This window comes from Tachyglossus aculeatus (assembly GCF_015852505.1).
Source record: "Tachyglossus aculeatus isolate mTacAcu1 chromosome 12 unlocalized genomic scaffold, mTacAcu1.pri SUPER_6_unloc_1, whole genome shotgun sequence".
NCBI classification, from domain to species: Eukaryota; Metazoa; Chordata; class Mammalia; order Monotremata; family Tachyglossidae; genus Tachyglossus; species Tachyglossus aculeatus.
The window spans coordinates 1,731,125-1,753,181 of NW_024044828.1; the positions used below are offsets into that span (position 1 = coordinate 1,731,125).

At 46.0% G+C, this 22,057-nt stretch overlaps 1 protein-coding gene and 1 non-coding gene across 3 annotated transcripts in view; one reads left to right on the forward strand and one right to left on the reverse strand.

The window, feature by feature from the left end:
• COG5 (component of oligomeric golgi complex 5) overlaps positions 1-22,057 on the forward strand; it is a 303,390-nt gene that overhangs the window by 111,239 nt on the left and 170,094 nt on the right. The window lies entirely within an intron of this gene.
• On the reverse strand, positions 15,514-15,585 carry TRNAA-UGC. Its single transcript has one exon. It is a non-coding gene; the product is annotated as a tRNA-Ala (tRNA).

Sequence of the window (22,057 nt, forward strand, 5' to 3'; positions counted from 1 at the left end):
CATCGTTGGGTAGGGACCATCTCTACAGGTTGCCGATTTGGACTTCCCAAGTGCTTAGTACAGTGCTCTGCACCCAGTAGGTGCTCAGTAAATACGATTGAATGAATGAATAATGATAATAATGAAAATAATGATCATTTTGGTATTTAAGCGCTTACTATGTGCTAAGGACTTTACGAAGTGCTGGGTTAGTTAGAAGATAATCAGGTCCCCCATGGGGCTCACATTTAAAGTAGGCGGAAGACCAGGCATCGGGTTGCCATTTTGCAGGTGAGGAAACTGAGGCCCGGAGAAATGAAGTGACTTGCCCAGGGTCACATAGCAGGCACATAATAATAATAATAATGATGGCATTTGTTAAGCGCTTACTATGTGCAGAGCACTGTTCTAAGCGCTGGGGGGGATACAAGGTGATCAACCTGTCCCACATGGGGCTCACAGTCTTCATCCCCATTTTACCGATGAGGTAACTGAGGCTCAGAGAAGTTAAGTAACTTGCCCAAGGTCACACAGCAGACATGTGGCGGAGTCGGGATTCGAACCCATGACCTCTGACTCCCGTGCTCTTTCCACTGAGCCACACTGCTTCTCCAATGCACACGATGGAGCCAGCATTAGAACCCAAGTCCTGCAACTCCCAGGCCGGAGCGCTTTCCACTGGGCCACGCTGCTTCCCACGCTGCTGAGGAATCGGGAGCGGCGTCTAGTTGGTCTCCCAGAGGCAGGATCGTTCCCAGGTCATCCCGGACGGATTCCTTCGGGAACCGAGAGCCGGCTAGTGGTTTGGAAGCCCTTCCTCGTGTCCGCCTCAGAAAGGAGCCCGCAGTTTCAGCTTCATAGCCCAGCGGCAGGGAGAACAGGCCCGGGGATCAGAGGATCTGTGTTCTAATCCCGGCCCCGCCACGTACCTGCTCTGTCGCCTTGGACAAGTCATTTACCTTCTAGACGCTAGCCTCCGTCTAGACTGTAAGCAGTGGCTCAGCGGAAAGAGCCCGGGCTTGGGAGTCATAGGGGTTGGGTTCTAATCCGGCCTCCGCCACTTGTCGGCTATGTGACTTGGGGCAAGTCACTTAACTTCTCTGTGCCTCGTTCCCTCATCTGTAAAATGGGGGTGAAGACTGTGGGCCCCATGTGGGACAACCTGATCACCTTGTATCCCCCCCAGCGCTTAGAACAGTGCTTTGCACGTAGTAAGTGCTTAATAAATGCCATTATTATTATTATTATTAAATCACTTCTCTGTGCCTCAATCTGTAAAGTGGGGATTAAGACTGTGAGCCCCACATGGGATAACCCGATTACCTTGTATCTGCCCCGACGCTTCGAACAGTGCTTGGCACATACTAAGCGCTTAACAAATACCATATATTTTTTTAGAGAAGCAGCATGGCTTAGTGGAAAGAGCCCAGGCTTGGGAGTCAGAGGACCTGGGTTCTAATTCCAGCTCCACCACTCGTCTGCTATGTGACCTTGGGCAAGTCACTTAACTGCTCTGTGCCTCAGTTACCTCATCTGTAAAATGGGGTTTAAGACCGAGTCCCTGATTACCTTATATAATAATGATAATTATGATGATGGCATTTGTTAAGCGCTTACTATGTATGTGCAAAGTACTGTTCTAAGCGCTGGGGGGGATACAAGGTGATCAGGTTATTATTATATCTACCCCTTCACTTAGAACATTGCTTGGCACATAGTGTTTAACAAATACCATTATTATTATTATTATTGTGGTGGAGGGCAGGGAGGATATCTAGCAAGTTTGTCGTATTGTACTCTCCCAAGTGCTTAGGACAGTGCTCTGCACATAGTTATTAATATGATTGATTGACTACTTCTTTGGGCCTCATCTGCAAAATGGGGATTTCTGTACCTTTCCTCCCTCTTACTTAAAATGTGAGCCCCATGTGGGGCCTGATTGTCTTGTATCTACCCCAGTGTTTAGTATAGTGCTTGGCACATAACAAATACCACAGTTATTGTCATTATTGATATCACTGTTTCCCTCTGACCTATTCTTTGCTCACCGTAGCCGGAGAACCATTGCTGCCTCTCCCCTAGAAATCAGTCAAGCAATCGATCTTATTTGTCGTGCTTTCTGTGTAGAGTGGTAGACTTACAACGAGCTTACAGTCTAGAGGAGAAGGCAGGCGTTAATATAAATAAATAATTGATAACATGTAATTCATAAGTAGGTACGTAAGTGCTGTGAAGATGAGTCCCAAATGCTCAGGCGGAAATAGTTATTCATTCACCGCTTCACCTTCCAGTGTCCTTTGGCTTTAATTTACGCCTTCCAACCCCTCCATCATCTCACAGCCTGGCTCAGTGGAAAGAGCACGGGCTCGGGAGTCAGAGGTTGTGGGTTCTAATGCCGGCTCCGCCACTTGTCAGCTGTGTGACTTGGGGCAAGTCACTTAACTTCTCTGTGCCTCAGTTACCTCGTGTAAAAATGAGGATTAAGACGGTGAGCTCCACATGGGACAACCTGATTACCTTGTATCTAGCCTGGTGCTTAGAACAGTGCTTGGAACATAGTAACAATTACCTTAACAAACACTATTATTATTATTATTATTTGTCAGCATTTCAGGCCAAGTCCCGCTCACCTCTCCTCACTGGTGGGCTGGAAAAGGGGATCCCCAGCCTAATCAGGCCCCTCTCACGGGGAACATCCGTTGACACTTTGGAAATGAGGTCATTTGTAATTATGTCATCTGTTCCGGGTTTAATTGCTAATGTTATGTCATCCCGGCGTTCAGACCAGTGTCGTGTATGCGATTCTTTTCCTGAGTCAACATGTCACCGAACCCCATGTTACTCCTTCAGGCGATCCCCTCTTTCCGTTCTTGCTCCCATTTCAGCAATTTATCTTTGCCTTGCCACATTTACTTTGCATCAGATTAAAGCAAACTTGTAGTGCATCTCAGGAGGGGTAATGTCAGGACAGAGTTCGAGGACTATCCATAATAGCTGGGAAAGATTCTGCCGAGATCTTTCAAAGAAAAGAAAAAAAAACGGTATCTTTACCTTCAGGCAACTAAAAAAGAATCTCCGTGACAAAGATTTTTCATTTTTCAGTGACAGGGAGATGTAATCAAAGCCATCAATCAAATATAGGCCTGTGTACGTCATCATATGTTACTTGAAATTAGAAGCATTTCTGGGGCAGTAAGAGGTATTCACCTACAGCCTGTCCCTAGGTAGGAAGTTTGAACATTTTATTTTTGCCCGATGCACCTGTAAATTTGGTGAATGTTTTTCACCTGCCCCTCTTCTGTGCACAGTGATGTCAGGAATTACAGATGAAGCTCTATCCTGAACCTTCAGGACTGAGAAACTGCAGATGAATCAATTTTAGTGATGGGGGTTTGTCCAGTACCGTCTTGGCCGTCTCATCATAGTGCTCTGCACACAGCATGCACTCAGTAAATATGATGGATTGATCCCTGCCCATCATGTTCCTGCTGGGGCACAGAGGGCAAAGGATGATAATAATAATAATAATAGTATTTGTTAAGCTCTTACTGTATGCCAAGCACTGTGGGGTAAGTATCGAAGTATCTTCTAGACTGTAAGCCCACTGTTGGGTAGGGACCGTCTCTATATGTTGCCAACTTGTACTTCCCAAGCGCTTAGTACAGTGCTCTGCACACAGTAAGCGCTCACTAAATACGATTGATTGATTGATTGAAGTGCCCAAAGGGGACAGATCCGATCGCTTAGACGACGCAGAAGGGAGAGCGAGTCGGGGAAAAGGGGGCTTAATTGGGAAAGGCCTCTTGGAGGAGATGGGACCTTATCAATGCTTTGAAGGTGGGGAGAGAGTGGTGGCCTGGTGTATGCGGCGCTTAGAACAGTGCTTTACACATAGTAAGCGCTTAATAAGTGCCATCATTATTATTATACGGAGCGGGAGGGAGTTCCAAGCTAATAATAATAATAGTAATAATGGCATTTAAGTGCTTACTATGTGCAGAGCACTGTTCTAAGCGCTGGCTGGAGGGACGACATGGGGTAGGGGTTGGATGGCGACCTGGATGAGATGGAGGTACAGCGAGTAGGTTGTCATTAGAGGAGTGAAATATGCCGGCTGGGCTGTAATATATGATCGTGAGGGAAAGTAGGTTGGGGGGTGAGGTGATCCGCAGGCAGGTTCCAGCCCGTAAGGAATTTACAGTCTAGAGGGGGAGATAGACATGAAAATCAATTACCGATATAAGAAGGGGGTGTTAATAAGGTGTTAAATTTCCACCCCAATTCTAAGTCAGTTGTTGGAGTGTCACACTGATTCTCCCCCCTGCCCAGTGCATTCGATTTGCACACATTTTCATCCCAAGCCTTAAGAGAAGCAGCGTGGCCTAGTAGATAAAGTCAGAAGAAACTGACTTATTATTATAGTTAGAATATATCATATTTATATTAACTGACTATATTACTATAGTCGTAATATATTATTATTATCTGAGCCTGGGAGTCAGAAGAAACTGGACTTTCATGCTGGTCTCTGCCGCTTGTCTGCTCGGTGAAAGTCAGAAGAAACTGACTTATTATTATAGTTAGAATATATCATATTTATATTAACTGACTATATTACTATAGTCACAATATATTATTATTATCTGAGCCTGGGAGTCAGAAGAAACTCGACTCTCATGCTGGTCTCTGCCGCTTGTCTGCTTGGTGGAAGTCAGAAGAAACTGACTTATTATTATAGTTGGAATATATTATATTTATATTAACTGACTATATTATTATAGTCATAATATATTATTATTATCTGAGCTTGGGAGTCAGAAGAAGCTGGACTCTAATGCTGGTCTCTGCCGCTTGTCTGCTCGGTGAAAATCAGAAGAAACTGACTTATTATTATAGTTGGAATATATTATATTTATATTAACTGACTATATTAGTATAGTCATAATATATTACTATTATCTGAGCCTGGGAGTCAGAAGAAACTGGACTCTAGTGCTGGTCTCTGCCGCTTGTCTTCGCGGTGACCTTGGGCAAGTCACTTCACTTCCCTGTGCCTCAGTTCCCTCATCTGTAAACTGGGAGTTAAGACAGTGAGCCCAGTGTGGACGGGGACTGTGCCCAACCTGATTATCTTGTATCTACCCCAGCGCTTAGAATAGTTCCTTGCCCATAGGAAGTATTTAAGTACCCCAATTATCCCCCTCTAGACTGTGAACTCATTGTGGGTGGGGATTGTGTCTGTTTATTGCTGTTTTGTAGTCTCCCAAGCGCTCTGCAAGTGTACAGTGCTCTGCACACAGTAAGCATGCAATAAATACGATAATAATAATAATAATGGCATTTATTAAGCACTTACTATGTGCAGAGCACTGTTCTAAGCACTGGGGGGGATACAAGGTGATCAAGTTGTCCCACATTGGGGCTCACAGTCTTAATCCCCATTTTACAGATGAGGTAACAGGCTCAGAGAAGTTAAGTGACTTGCCCAAGGTCACACAGCAGACATGTGGCGGAGCCAGGATTCGAACCCGTCTCTATATGTTGCCAAATTGTACTTCCCAAGCGCTTAGTATAGTGCTCTGCACCCAGTAAGTGCTCAATAAATACGATTGAATGAATGAATGACCTCTGACTCCAAAGCCCGGGCTCTTTCCACTGAGCCACGCTGCTTCTCTTGTGCTCTTAGACAGTTAGCCTCCCAAGGGATGGGGACCATTTATCTAATTTTTTAAAAAATGTCTTTTTTAATAAGAGCTAGGTGACAAACGCTGTTCTAAGCGCTGGGGGCGATGCAAGTTAATTAAGTCGGACACAGTCCGTGTCCCACATGGGGCTCACAGTCTAAAGCAGGAGAGGGAACAGGTATTTAATCCCCAATTTCCAGCTGAGGGAACGGAGGCACCGAGAAGTTAAGGGACCTGCCCGAGGTCACCCCGCAAGCCGGGATTAGAACCCAGGTCTTCTGACTCCCAGACGAGCGCTCGCTCCACTGAGCCATGCTGTTTCTCTACTTGTGTATTTTCTCCCAGCATTTAGTGCAGTGCTCCGCACACAGTAATCATGATCAAGATCACTACTACTACTGCCAGTCATCCAGTCGATCGTATTTACTGAGCATTTACTGTGTGCAGAGCTCTGTACTAAGCACTTGGGATAATGTAACAGACAAATTCCCTGCTCACAACAATCTTACAGTCCATCGAACGGATGAATGAGTCGGTGAGTTTTATAACCAGTTTGGCGCAAAGAGGCTGTAAAACGGAAGTCGTTCGGCATCTTCGAGGTGCTGGAAGGATTTGGTGTTCCGCTTTAAGTGGGACCCTAGTTCGCGTCGGATGGTTTCTCTTGGTTTTTAACGATATCACCGGTGTTCCTTGCTGGGAAGGCCGCACCGGTCCCTTCCATTCGAGCGGAGGCAGTCCCACAGTTTGGGATCCGTTTGGGGAGTCTCTCAGAGTAGGACCAGGGCCCCGGTAGGACTGGGCAAGGACAGCCAGTGCCATGGCCAGAGTGGTGAGGGAGACGGGGTCCGGGTGATTGCGGAGGGAGAATTTTTCCTGGAGCTGTGAAGGAATAATAATTGTGGTATTTGTTAAGCGCTTACTACGTATTGAGCCCTGGGGGTAAAAATAATCAGGTCCCACGCGCGGCTCACAGGAGGGAGAACCGGCGTTGAGCCCTCATTTTGCAGGTGCGGCAACCGAGGCACGGAGAAGTAAAGTGACCTGTCCAAGGTCACGCAGCAGGTGAGTGGCGGACCCGGGATTAGAACCCAGTCCCTCGGACTCTCAGGCCCGGGCCCTTTCCACTGGGTCACACTACTTCCCCCACCTTCTGGCCCTTCCTTCCTCCGACTGCCGCGGCCGTATCGGGTTGCTCGGCGTCGTCAGTGCGCAAAGTACAGAAGTGGGAAAAATGTAAATGAGTGAGATATTAAAACCCGCCAGGGCATTCCCAAAGCAGAATGTGGACTTAAAAACAGTGCTGTGTGTTTTGTAAGTGAACAGGGCCTCAGTGGCTCGGGGTCCGAAAATAGGTCTGACTGCCCCAAAATACCTCGCCGAGATGTTCTGTCTCCTGGTAGTCCACAGATTTGGCTCAGCTTGGGTGGAAACGGGGCTAGATGTGTTCGTGGAGGCGGTTCGGTAGCGTTCCTCTTTTGAAAATGGGGGGAGGTGATTGATGGGAAGAGTTGTTCAGGTTAATCATATAACTATAGGGTAGAAGGCATCTGAAAAAAACCAATGGGGAGAAGATTGGGAAACACACTTTACACTCATTTAAATTCAGAATACCCAGCGCTTAGAACAGTGCCTTCAACATAGTAAGCACTTAATAAATGCCATTAAAAAAAAAACAGCTCAGACTTGAATTTTGAGGATAATTTCTATTAAAATTGAAAAGCACTGTGGCGTAGTGGAAGGAGCACAGGCCTGGGAGACCGAAGGACCTGGGTTCTAATCCTTGTTCCGCCACTCGTCTGCTGTGGGACCTTGGTTGGAGAAGTCACTTCGTTTCTCTGGGCCCTCTTCTGTAAAATGAGGATTAAGACTGTGGGACAGGGACTGTGTCCAACCCGATTTGCTTGTACCTACCTCAGCGCTCAGTACAGTGCTTGGCACGTAATAAGTGCTCAACAAATATCATTAAAAATTAAATGATAGCCAAAGCACTAAGCAGGAAAGTTCCCTGCCTGGGGATGGCTTTGAATGTATCAAATTGTTACCATCCACGCAAGGCTCTCCTCTTTTACAGTCTCTTGGGCCAGGGCAGACAGGGCGTGATTCATTTATTTATTCAATCATAGTTTTTGAGCACTTAGTGTGTGCAGAGCGCTGTATTAAGCGTTTGGGAGAGTCCAATATAACAATAAACATACAGATTCCCTACATGGCAGCATAGGCAGGAACATTGTGGTTGGGATCTTTTCCCACTCCTTCTCTTCCTGCCGGGGCTGCTCTGTTTCCCGGCCGTTATATGTATATATGTTTGTACATATTTATTACTCTATTTTACTTGTACATATCTATTGTATTTATTTTATTTTGTTAGTATGTTTGGTTTTGTTCTCCGTCTCCCCCTTTTAGACTGTGAGCCCACTGTTGGGTAGGGACTGTCTCTATATGTTGCCAACTTGTACTTCCCAAGCGCTTAGTGCGGTGCTGTGCACACAGTAAGTGCTCAATAAATACGATTGATTGATTGATTGATTGATGAGGACCCTCTCCCAACTCCAGGGTCTTTTTTATTTGTTAGAGGATTTTGGGAAGGACTGATCCTTCCGCAAAGAGTTTAAGGGGTTGACTACCTCGTGCAGAATCGGGAGAAACGGAACCTCAGTGCTCTGTAGCTAGCCATGACACTGGACTTGTGGAAAGCACTTGCTGTAAATCTCCAGGGCCGATTGAGTGACCTTCTAGGAAGACATTTATCCCTTTCAAAGAAGAGCAAACTGATGATTAAGTTTTCCTAGCTCAAAAAAGGCACCTTTGTCTCTTTTTTTGTATAAAATATGTAAATCGTGGTTATGAAAGTTTTTTTCTTGACTACCTGAATATGAAGGGTTGCCATGGATTTAAATCTCCGTGTTGAGGAGGAGTGAAGAAATTATTTAATTTATTTTAATTCGCTTCCAACCTCGAAGCCTCACCCACCTGACCAAGGCTATGCGTCGAGGGAGTGGTGGTATGGGAAACAGTATTCCGGTTTAGGCAAGAAGAAGTTTATATCCTAGCCCCTTCTCTCCCAGGCAGCTGTCTTCCACGGAGAGACTTCATCTGCAAAGGTGTGAAGTGCAGTGCAATTCCGTGTAAGCCTATCTCGGTTCATATCTCTCCTACTAAATTGTAAATTCCTTGAAGGCAAGGATCATTTATACCGATTCTGTTGTACTCTTCCGGGGATCATTGGTGCCAATGCTATCGTACTCTCCTAAGTGCTTAGTAAGAATAATATTAATGGTGACACATAGTATGCGCTAGGCATTGTGCTCTGCACACAGTAGGCATTCAATCAGTCAATCAATTGTATTTATTGAGCGCTTACTGTGTGCAGAGCACTGTACTAAGCGCTTGGGAAGTCCAAGTTGGCAACGTATAGAGACAGTCCCTACCCAACAGTGGGCTCACAGTCTAGAAGGGGGAGACAGAGAACAAGGCCAAACATATTAACAAAATAAAATAAATAGAATAGATATGTACAAGTAAAATAAATAAATAAATAAATATGTACAAATATATACATATATACAGGTGCATCTAGCCGAGGGCTTCCTCTTCCCCCTCTTGAGCCCTGCGGCCCCAACTGACCGTGTCTACCAGCCCTGTTGTAGTGCACTCTCCCAAGCACTTAGTACAGTGCTCCGCACCCAGTAAATACCTCCGACCGATCGCCCTAGGGAACGAGCGTCTGGTTTTCCTGAACTTGGGAGCGTGGGTGTTTCCTAAGCCCCGGAGCTTAAACCACCACCTAATAATAATAACAATGATAATAATAATAATATGATGATGATAGTATTTATTAAGCATTTACCGTGTGCCAAGCGCTGTTCTGACAGCTCGGTTAGATACAAACTAAGCGAGTTGGGCAAAGTCCATGTCCCACACGGGGCTCACAGTCTTAATGTCTTAGATGAGGTGACTGAGGCCCAGCGAGCTGACTCGCCCAAGGTCACAAAGCAGACAAGTGCCCGAGCCGGGATTGGAACCCGGGTCCTTCTGACTCCCAAACACACGCTCTATCCACTAAGCCACACTGCCTCTCACTAGGCCACAAGAAGCAGCATGGTGTAGTGGATAGAGCCTCATGGGTCCTAGCCCCGACTCTGCCACCTGTCTGCTGTGTGACCTTGGGTAAGTCACTTCACTTTTCTGTGCCTCCTCTGGAAAACAGGGATCGAGACTGGGAGCCCCGTGTGGGACAGGGACCGCGTCCAACCCGATTTGCTTGCATCCACCCCAGCGCCGAGTACAATTCCTGGCACGATAGTAAGTGTTGAACAAATACCATAAAAAAAGAAGGACGGGGCGATAACTGGAAGTTGCCGTGGGATCCAGGAGGGTTTTTTTTTTAAAGAAGAGAGGAGTCGTGAGCATGTTTGAAAGCAGCGGGGAGGGAGCCACTGTAGAGGGAGTGAATGAAGATGGTGGTCAAGAAGGGAGAGGGCGAGTCGGAGGTTTCAAGTGGAGATAGGCGGTTTCCTCATGTGATTCTCTTGGAAAGTATGGGAAAATTAAATTGGGGCTGGGAGAAGGATGGGCCTGCTCTGGAGCAGGGGCGAATTTAGGGAGAAAGAGCAGCAGAATACCAAAAAGCAGCTAGGAAAAGGCAGCTAGGTAATTCCCACTCAGGGTTAGTTGCTCCTGAATTAGTTATATAGCACAATCCCAATTATCCCCAGGTGGGGAACGGCAAAGGGGATTATTAAAACGGCTCTGGGGCAGTTACTTTCCCTTGGCCGCGGTTCTCAGAAACTCTCTTCCCCACCCATCGGGCCCGGCCCGCCTTCCACTACCCCTTTATTTATACACTCAGGGTTAGTTGTTCCTGAATTAGTTATATAGCACAATCCCAATTATCCCCAGGTGGGGAACGGCAAAGGGGATTATTAAAACGGCTCTGGGGCAGTTACTTTCCCTTGGCCGCGGATCTAAGAAACTCTTTTCCCCACCCATCGGGCCTGGCCTGCCTTCCACTGCCCCTTTATTTATACACTCAGGGTTAGTTGTTCCTGAATTAGTTATATAGCACAATCCCAATTATCCCCAGGTGGGGAACGGCAAAGGGGATTATTAAAATGGCTCTGGCCTTGGCCGTGGATCTCGGAAACTCTTTTCCCCACCCATCGGGCCCGGCCCGCCTTCCACTGCCCCTTTATTTATACCATATCGACACGTCCGCGATCAAAACCAGCAGGAGCCTGGTTTGCATTCCAAGCCTTACAGTTGCTTTTTGGGAATATTTAAGCTGCCGTCAGTTAGGGTGAGCCGAGGGAGAACAACAGAAACGGTAAAGCCACAGATATGCAATATTAAGTGTGGCGTGCTGGGCACTGAAAGCCGTAAGTAGCAAACCTGACTTGAGCTCAGCAGGGAGAGGGGGCATTTCTTTGGGAATAGGGGCTTGAGGAAGGTGGGAATACCACGAGGCAGAATTCAAGCCCAGCCCAGCAAAGGGCCGTCTTCATGCACATAGGCAGAAGGGATCAGTTTTCACAGATCCCTCTCTTCAGTCCTACTGGTAATCCAAGTTAGAGCAGTAAGAAAAATAACAACAGTAGTGGTATTTATTGAATGCCCCCTGGGGCAGACATTACTCTTCCAAGCGCTTAGTACCGTGCTCTGCACACAGTAAGTGCTCAATAAATTCAGCTGGCTGAGTAAACGCTTCCAGCCACACAGATAAATCATCCCATTTTTTATGTTGTCATTTGGAATTGATAAATGTTCTCTCTCCCTCCCTCCCCTGCCTTCCCATTCCTCTCTTCTTCCCTCTTTTTCTTTCTCGCCCTCTATCCATCAAAAAGCCCCAAGGAAATACTGGATCCCAAACACTGGACGACATTGTAGGGTTAAAGAAAGCTCTTGTAGTTTAAATGTGAAATAGTCACTATTTTCGCCTCCTGCTCTCCTCCAAATAAAGTATGTATTTAACTCATTAACATAAGGCAATTCAATTCCCCTGAATACCTGTGTCTCCAATCTGACCCCTCTCCATTCTGTATAATTTAGTTTGTACTCCAGTTTCCAGGTTTTATTCCGTGTGTAGACTAGATGTTGATTTTGTTAGGTATGATTTTGGATTCCTTTTCATGTGCCAGTGCATTTTGAGAAAGGCAAATTACCTCATATTTAGTTTTCTGGATCCCGATAGAAGGAAGATAAAGCCTGAATGTTTTTTAAAGCTGTACTCGTCCTAAATATTTCATCCAATTGATTCATTTTCATTTCCTGTAAATACGTTGTCTAATGTATACTTTAGGAGGAGAAGTACAGTAAAAATAGTTTTCTGTGTTTGCATCAATTGCTGATACTAATAATTTATACAGGGTACCTTTATTGTTTTTTGAGCAAGGGGGAACGTATTTTATGGCTTGAAGGGGTGAAGCTGTTGAGACTGTGATGTGTCATTCCTTAAATGACACATTCCTGGGGTGGGTACAAGGTAGCAGGTTGTCCCACGTGAGGCTCGCAGTCTTCATCCCCATTTTAAAGATGAGATAACTGAGGCACAGAGAAGTTAAGCGGCTTGCCCAGCCCAGCAGAGAAAAGGTCATTAGCAAGAACCCAAGATGGTAAAAAAGAAGCTGAATTTGGATTAATATCATTGTCCATTTGCAGACCGTTGAAAGCCGTAATTTGTTTATGGTGATTTAATGCCCTGGCGTACTTGACAATGTATTTAAAAATGACCAGAGTGTTTCTGTGTTGGTCTTTAGGGTGAGAATTATGTTTGTAGTTTTTGCATCTCCTCTAGTCTTCACCCTCCGTTTCTCATCTGCGTCTCTCTGTCTCTCTCTCTCCCTTTTTAATGGTATTTGTTATGCCCTTACTATGTGCTAGGCTCTACTAGACGCTGGGGAAGATTCAGATTAGATACAGTTCTTGTCCCTCGAGGTGCTTACAGTCTCAATTCCCATTTTACAGGTGAGGTAACTGAAGTCCAGAATCGTTCAGTGACTTGCCCAGGGTCACATAGCTCCCAGGTCCTCCGACTCCCAGACTCGGGCTTTCTCCATTAGGCTAGCGGCCTCTGGTTCATCCTCACCTTCCTTCCTCTCCCTATCTCTCCAGCACGTCGGGGTTTTTGTTTTTTTTGGTATTTGTTAAGCACTTACTATGTGCCAAGCGCCGTTCTAAGCACTGGGGTCGATACAAGGTAATCAGGTTGTCCCCCATGGGGCTCACAGTCTTAATTCCCATTTTACAGATGAGGTAACAGACACAGAGCAGTTAAGTGGGAGAGCCCACTGTTGGGTAGGGACTGTCTGTATATGTTGCCAGCTTGTACTTCCCAAGCGCTTAGTACAGTGTTCTGCACACAGTAAGCGCTCAATAAATACGATTGATTGATTGATTGTCCAAGGTCACACAGCAGACAAATAGAGGAGCTGGGATTAGAACCCACATTCATTCATTCGTTCATTCAATCGTATTTATTGAACGCTTACTGTGTGCAGAGCACTGTACTAAGCGCTTGGGAAGTACAAGTTGGCACATCCTCTGACCCCCAAACCCATGCTCTTTCCACTAAGCCAAGCCTCTTTTCTGGTCGGGAAGCTCCATTTCTCGTTTTCACCGAGCCACACGCTCTCTTTTCCCCAGGGAATGTAAGATACTGATGCTGCTGCACATTAATTTTTTTTATTATTATTACCAGTCCTCCTAAAATTTCAGTGGCTGGCTGAATTATGTTCCATGGATGAAGTCTCGGAATCCGGTTGAGGTTTGTTCATGCAGGAGAAGTAGGAGAGGGAGATCATTCATTCATTCAGTCGCATTTATTGAGCGCTTACTGTGTGCAGAGCACGTACTAAGCGCTTGGGAAGTCCAAGTCGGCAACATATAGAGACGGTCCCTACCCAACAGCGGGCTCACAGTCTAGAAGGGGGAGACAGACAACAAAACAAAACATATTAACAAAATAAAATAAATAGAATGAATATGTACAAGTAAGATAAAGTAATAAATACGTACAAACATATATACAGATCAGTCAATCAGTTAATCGTATTTATTGAGCACTTACTGTGTGCACAGCACTGTACTAAGCGCTTGGGAAGTCCAAGTTGGCAACATATAGAGACAGTCCCTACCCAACAGTGAGCTTACAGTCTAAAAGGGAGATGGTAACTAGCCCTGGACTTGGCATCCTAAAAGAAACACGGGCAAAATTGGGCTGCTTGTGGACACTGTGCTTCTAGACTGTGAGCCCGCTGTTGGGTAGGGACCGTCCCTACATGTTGCCAACGTGTACTTCCCAAGCGCTTAGTACAGTGCTCTGCACACAGTAAGTGCTCACTAAATACGATTGAATGAATGAATGAATGAATGACACCCCAGATGATAAAGTAATAACAGTAATGATGGCATTTATTAAGCGCTTACTATGTGTAAAGCACTGTTCTAAGCGCTGGGGAGGTTACAAGGTGATCAGGTTGTCCCACGGGGGGCTCACAGTCTTCATCCCCATTTTCCAGATGAGGTCACTGAGGCCCGGAGAAGTGAAGTGACTTGCCCAGAGTCACACAGCTGACAGTTGGTGGTGCCGGGATTTGAACCCCTGACCTCTGACTCCAAAGCCCGGGCTCTTTCCACGGAGCCACCCTGAATAGGAAACTTCATGTTTTCATACCAATTTAATGAGTATTTCATCTCAAGCACCGTTGCCGGAGAAGTAGTGTTTGCCTCGTGGAAAAAAGCAGGGGCCTGGGAATCAGAGGAACTGCGTTCTAAGCCAAGCACTACCACTTGTTGCTGTGTGACCTTGGGGAAGTCCCTGCACATCTCTGGGCCTCAGTGTCCCTGTCTGTTAAATAGGGGTTCATTACCTGTTTCACTCCTACTTACTCTGCGAGCCCCGTGTGGGACCTGATTATCCTGTATCTACCCAATCGGTTAATACAGTGCTTGACATATAGTAAGCACCTTAACAAATACCACACTTGTTATATTTCTCCGCCCCACTTTCTGGACAACAGATTTGGAATGAGAAAATGGAGGGAAACTCAGAGGGAAACTCACAGTACCAGACTTCCACCTGAACGGCCTAGTTCCACTCGTTTTATTTTGGTTTTCTTTTAGTTCAGTTCATTCAGTTAGAGAAGCAGCGTGGCTCAGTGGAAAGAGCACGGGCGTTGGAGTCCGAGGTCTTGGGTTCAAATCCCGGCTCCACCAATTGGCAGATGTGTGACTTTGGGCACTTCGCTTCTCTGTGCTTCAGTAGCCTTATCTGTGAAATGGGGATTAAGACTGTGAGCCCCCTGTGGGACAACCTGATCACCTTGTAACCTCCCCAGCGCTTAGAACAGTGTTTTGCACATGGTAAGCGCTTAATAAATGCCGTAACAAAAAAACCAAACTCGTCTCTTAAAACAGCATGAAGGTTTTATGGACTTGGGTGTCTGTGAGAATCCTTCTCTTTAAAACTGAGACATACCAGCTACAATGATATATTCAGCAATTCCCATTATAAGGCTTTTAGTGCTCTTTTGTAATTCTGGTTTTGGATTTTAAAACTGGTGTTCCAGCCAGGGCTCCTGTCGGGAGTAGTAATAAGAGTATTTATTGAGCGCCCTCCAAGTGCACTCATTCGATCGGACAGTGGCATTTATTCAGCTCTTACTATGTGCAGAGTACTTGTACTTGGGAAGTATAAGACAGAGAAGCGAAACATTCCTGACCTACAAGGAACAGTGAGAAGCAGCGTGGCTTAGTGGAAAGAGCCCAGGCTCGGGAGTCAGAGGTCAATCAATCAATCAACCGTATTTATTGAGCACTTACTGTGCGCAGAGCACTGTACTAAGCGCTTAAAGAGTGGAGATGCCGGGGATTGAACCCGGGGCCTCATACATGCAAAGCATGCGCCCTGCTACTGAGCTACATCCCCCCCTTGTCTGCTGTGTGACCTTGGGCAAGCCACCTAGCTTTTCTGTGCCTCAGTTACCGCATCTGCAAAATGGGGATTAAGACTGCGAGCCCCACGTGGGACAACCTGATTACCTTGTATCTACAACAGTGCTTGGCGACAAAGTATATGTTGCCAACTTGTACTTCCCAAGCGCTTAGTACAAGGCTCTGCACACAGTAAGCGCTCAATAAATCCGATTGATTGATTGAAAGTAAACCCTTAACAAATACCATCATTATCAGATGCTCATAGCTATTTGCAGACAAGTAATCTAAGAAAGTATTTGAATGTAGAATTGAATAACATATGCAAAAGTATCCCGGATAGGTACAGATAAGCACAAAAACACTGGAGTTGATCAGTAGCAGTTATCGAGCGCTTATGGTTGTACATATTTATTACTCTATTTATTTATTTATTTATTTTACTTGTACATTTCTATCCTACTTATTTTATTTTGTTGGTATGTTTGGTTCTGTTCTCTGTCTCCCCCTTTTAGACTGTGAGCCCACTGTTGGGTAGGGACTGTCTCTATGTGATGCCAATTTGTACTTCCCAAGCGCTTAGTACAGTGCTCTGCACATAGTAAGCGCTCAATAAATACGATTGATTGATTGATTGATTGATTGTACTGAGCAGTTGGGAGAGGACAGTAGTTTTGGAAGGTGCAATCCCTGGCCACAAGGAGCTTAGAATCTAGGGATCATCATCATCAATCATATTGAGCGCTTACTGTGTGCAGAGCACTGTACTAAGCGCTTGGGAAGTACAAATTGGCAACATATAGAGACAGTCCCTACCCAACAGTGGGCTCACAGTCTAAAGGGATGGATCAGTAAGTTTGTAACTGGGTGGGATAGGGACCGTTTTCAACCAGATTACCCCTGTATCCACCCCAGCGCTTAGAAAAGTGCCTGGCGTGTAGTAAGTGCTTAGCAAATACCCCAATTATTATCATTACTCTCCCGAGCGCGCTTAGTACAGTGCCCTGCGCACAGTAAGCTCTCAGTAAATGCGATGGATTGCCCGACTGACTGACTCTCATTCATTGGACACATTTTAGGTTAGTAATCATTTTGTCTACACTGCATTCTGAGTCCTGAGAAGAAGAGTCGTCTAAGCGGGAGAGTGATACTTTAAAGTGATTTTTCCAGTGTACAAATCTTTCCAAGGTGTTTTGTGCTATGAAAATCATGTAAAAAATGAGCTGGGGTTGGAACCCGGTCTTCCAATCTGTCTAAACCTTTCCCTTCTACAGCAGCTATTGACGATAGAGTTGCCCCTGTTGGTAAAAATATGAGGAGGTAGAGATTCCACCCGTTGCCTAGTGGATAGAGCACTGTCCTGAAATAAAAATAATAATAATAATAATAATAATAATAATAATAATAATAATAATGTTGGTATTTGTTAAGCGCTTACTATGTGCCAAGCACTGTTCTAAGCACTGGGGTAGATACAAGTCAGAAAGATCTGGGTTCTAGTCCCAGGTTCATCACCTGTCTGCTGTGTGACTTTACTTATTATTATTATTATTATTAATAATAATAATAATAATAATGATGATGATGATGACATTTATTTACTATTTATTTATATTTATTTATTTGCTATTCACTATTTATTTACTATGATAATAATGATGGCATTTACTATGTGCAAGGCACTGTTCTAAGCACTGGGGAGGTTACAAAGTGATCCAGTTGTCCCACGGGGGGCTCACAGTCTTAATCCCCATTTTACAGATGAGGGAACTGAGGCCCAGAGAAGTGAAGTGCCTTGCCCAAAGTCACACAGCTAATTGCCGGAGACGGGATTTGAACCCATGGCCTCTGACTCCAAAGCCCACGCTCTTTCCACTGAGCCACGCTGCTTCTACTTCCCGGTGCCTCAGTTGCCTCAACTGTAAAATGGGGATTGAGACCGTGAGCGCCACGTGGGAGAGGAACTGTGTGCAAACTGTCTCTACTTCATCATCAGTCGTATTTATTGAGCGCTTACTGTGTGCAGAGCACTGTACTAAGCGCTTGGGAAGTCCAAGTTGGCAACATATAGAGACAGTCCCTACCCAACAGTGGGCTCACAGTCTAAAAGGGGGAGCGCTTAGTACACTGCCTGGCACACAGTGAGCGCTTAATAAGTGCCATTAAGAAAACAGATAGTTCTTATTGGGGATTTCCATTAAGTCCTCACCCTCAAACTGGGCCAACCGGGACACTCTGGACATAAATGTCCTGGTGGGACCTTGATGGGGAAGTGGGCACCGATCACGTCTCATCCCAGGCATCATCAGTAGTATTTATTGAGCTCCTCCTGGGTGCAGGGCACTGTACTGAGTACCTGAGAGTAAAAGACACTGTCCCTACCCTCAGGGAGCTTACAGTCTAGTGGATGAGTCAGGCGGACGTAAATCATTTACGCAGGCGGGGAATTTGATGGCCTAGTTGAATATAAAAGAAGGGCAAAATAGAAATGGAGAGGCCAGATCCCCGAATAGATAAGTAAAATCCATGAATCCCGATCTACTCAAGTGGTGAAGATGGCTGAGTGGGAGATACGTGCCGAGGGAGATTCCCGATGAGGCGAGGCCGGGGGTGGTGGCGTTGGATTGTGGAATGCCCTCCCTTGAGGATGGGACTTCGGGGGGAATTTTGATGATGAAAGAGAGGAGCGGCCCCCATCCGGTGCCCGGAAAGTTTTGGGACTTTGGGATGAGGATGTCATCGTGCCTTTCTACCTTAACGTGGAAGACGCTTTAGCGCACGGAGAACAGCGAGGGCCACTCACACTGTGTTTTATCCTCATTTATTGCGCGTGACTTCTGTTCGATTTGGGCCATCCCGCCTCCCAGGTGGCAGCGGGCCAACGAATGCTGCTGGGATTTTCCGGCCAGCGTGGGCAATGGGTATATTGTTGTGTGCGCCTGGTGTATTCTTGGAAAGCCCTGTCTGACCTCACCTCACCTGACCTTCCGCGGCTGTTCAACTTAGCAGGTGTTGGGGTGTCCCGCTGTCATCTCCTGGCCCTCGCCCGTCCCGTCCGTATGTGTTCCCTCCGCGATTAGGCCTCCGACATCCGAGGAATGACACCCCTTTCGGGGTCACGGCTTTGGAGACGCTGGCTATTCCTGCACCGTGGCAGATGGCGGTTAGGGTCGATGAAGTGTCCCCAGCAACGGGATAAGATGGCCAGTTCCAAAACTGGGAAAGTTGGACGTGTTCCCCGGGGCCCGGCTTCAGGGAGGCGCAAAAGAACAGATGCTTTTTCCTCCCTCTAGCTGGGTCTCGTTTGACCCCGTGATACCCCGCCTCCACCCCGTCAATCAATCAACAGTATTTATTCAGGGCCTAGAAAAGCAGCGTGGCTCAGTGGAAAGAGCCCGGGCTTTGGAGTCGGAGGTCATGGGTTCAAATCCCGCCTCCTCCAGTTGTCAGCTGGGTGACTTTGGGCAAGTCACTTCTCTGTGCTTCAGTTACCCCATCTGGAAAATGGGGATTAAGTGTGTGAGCCCCCCCGTGGGACATCCTGATCACCTTGTAACCTCCCCAGTGCTTAGAACAGTGCTTTGCACGTAGTAAGCGCTTAATAAATGCCATCATCATTATTATTATTATAGTGGAAAGAGCCCGGGCCCGGGAGGACCTGAGTTCTAATTCCGGCTCTGCCGCATGGCTGCTGTGTGACCCTGGGGAAGTCACTTCACTTCTGTGGCTCAGCTTCCCCATCTGTAAAATGGGAATTAAAACTTACTCCCTCCACTTATACTCTGAGCCTCAAGGGGACGGGGACCGTGTCCAACCTGAGTAGCGTGGATCTACCTCAGCGCTTAGGACAGTGCTTGGGACAGATTAAGGGAAGAGAAGCAGCCTGGTGCAGGCCCGTTGTTGGGTAGGGGCCATCTCTATAAGTTGCCAACTTGTACTTCCCAAGCGCTTAGTATAGTGCTGTGCACACAGTAAGAGCTCAATAAATCCGATTGAATGAATGAATGAATGAATTTATTCGGTTAATGTGTTTTGTTGTCTGTGTCCACCTTCTAGGCTGTGAGCCTGCTGTTGGGTAGGGACCATCTCTCTGTGTGGCCAACTTGGACTTTCCAAGCACTTAGTACAGTGCTCTGCACACAGGAAGCACTCAGTAAATACTATTGAACGAATGAATGAATTTACTTTTCTTGTACATATTTATTTCATTTTGTTAATATGTTTCGTTTTGTTGTCTGTCTCCCCCTTCTAGACTGAGAGCCCGCTGTTGGGTAGGGACCGTCTCTTTATGTTGCCAGCCTGTACTTCCCAAGCACTTAGTACAGTGCTCTGCATACAGTAAGCGCTCAGTAAATACGATTGAATGAATGAATTTATTTCACTTGTACATATTTATTCTATTTATTTTATTTTGTTAATATGTATTGTTTTGTTGTCTGTCTCCCCCTTCTAGACTGTGAGCCCGCTGTTGGGTAGGGACCGTCTCTCTGTGGCCGACTTGTACTTCCCAAGCGCTTAGTACAGTACTCTGCACACAGTAAGCGCTCAATAAATACAATTGAATGAATGAATGAATGAATGGGTAGAGCAAGGGGCTGTGAGTCCTTGTTTTTAAGTTGATTTTGTAATAATAATAATAATAATAATAATAATAATGGCAACTGTGTTTGTGTTAAGTGCATACTGTGTGTCAGGCACTGTTCTCAGCACTGGGGTAGTTACAAGCTAATCGGATTGCACGCAATCCCGCAAATCTCTGTCCCGCAAAGGGCTCAAGGTCTTAATCCCCATTTTACAGACAAGGGAACTGAGGCACAGCAAATCTAAGAGACTTGCCCAAGGTCATACAGTAGACAAGTAGCGGAGCTGGGATTAGAAACCAGGTCCTTCAGACTCCCAAACCTGTGTTAATAATACTAATTTTGGTATTTAAGCGCTTACTATGTGCAAATCACTGCTCTAAGCACTGGGGAGGAGACAAGGTGATCAGGTTGTCCCATGTGGGGCTCACATTGTTAATCCCCATTTGGCAGATGAGGAACTGAGGCCGAGAGAAGTGAAACGACTTGCCCAAAGTCACCCAGCTGACAAGCGGCGGAGCTGGGATTTGAACCCATGACCTCTGACTCCCAAGGCCGGGCTATTTCCACTGAGCCACGCTGCTTCTCTATTCCATCCAATATTGTTCTATCCAATAGTCCACACTTCTTTTCTAGTGTTTTATTTTCTCCATAATACATCTGCCATCAGCTCCACTTCCCCACTTAGCTTTAGATTGGGAGCCTCTCGAGGGGCTAATAATTCTTACCCGTGTAGTCCTTCCCAGTGCTTGGCACAGGGTAAGTCCTTAATAAAAAGTATTATAATTTTAGTCGGAGTAGTACTTCTCCTACTAGACTGTGTCTTATTCCCACGTGGGCATTTTTTCCCAGCCCTTAATACAGTGCTCAGCACACAGTAAGTGCTTAATAAATACCGTTCCCACTCCTGAGTGCGAGTTGGGGAGTCCTTGGAAAAGGAGGAGGAGACGTAGGAGAGGAAAAGCTGACATTGCTATAAAATCTTCCCTTTTCTCTACATCCAAACTGTCACCACATTAATCCAATCACTTATCCTGTCTCTCCTTGATTACTGCATCAGCCTCCTTGCTGACTTTCCCACCCTCCCGCCTCTCCCCAATCCAGTCCATCCTTCACTCCTGCTGCCCGGATTGTTTCTCCACAAAAATGGTTAAGCCCTGTTTCCCCACTCCACCTGTATATATGTATATATGTTTGTACATATTTATTACTCTATTTATTTATTTTACTTGTACATATCTATTCTATTCATTTTATTTTGTTAGTATGTTTGGTTTTGTTCTCTGGCTCCCTCTTTTAGACTGTGAGCCCACTGTTGGGTAGGGACTGTCTCTGTATGTTGCCAATTTGTACTTCCCAAGCGTTTAGTACAGTGCTCTGCACAGAGTAAGCACTCAATAAATACGATTGATGATGATGATGGCCCATCCACCTCCGCGTCATTCAGAAACCCCTCCCCGTTGGCTTTAATGCCCTCAATCCCCTTGCCCCCTCCTACCTCCCCTCGCTACTCTCCTATCACAACCCAACCCGCTCAGTTTGCTCCTCTAATGCCAATTTTCTCACTCTGCCTCCGCGTCTTTACCTCACCGCCAACCTCTCGCCCACGTCCTGCCTCTGGCCTGAAGTGCTCTCCCTCCTCATATCCGACAAACAATAATAATAATAATAATAATGATGGCATTTATTAAGCGCTTACTATGTGCAAAGCACTGTTCTAAGCGCTGGGGAGGTTACTCTCCCCCACCTTCACAGCCTTATTGAAGGCATATTTCCTCCATGATCCCTCTCTTCCTTTACCTCAACACCCTTCTGCGTGACACCTGTCTGCCTGTTTTGTTTTGTTGTGTCTCCCCCTTCTAGACCCTGAGCCCGTTGTTGGGTAGG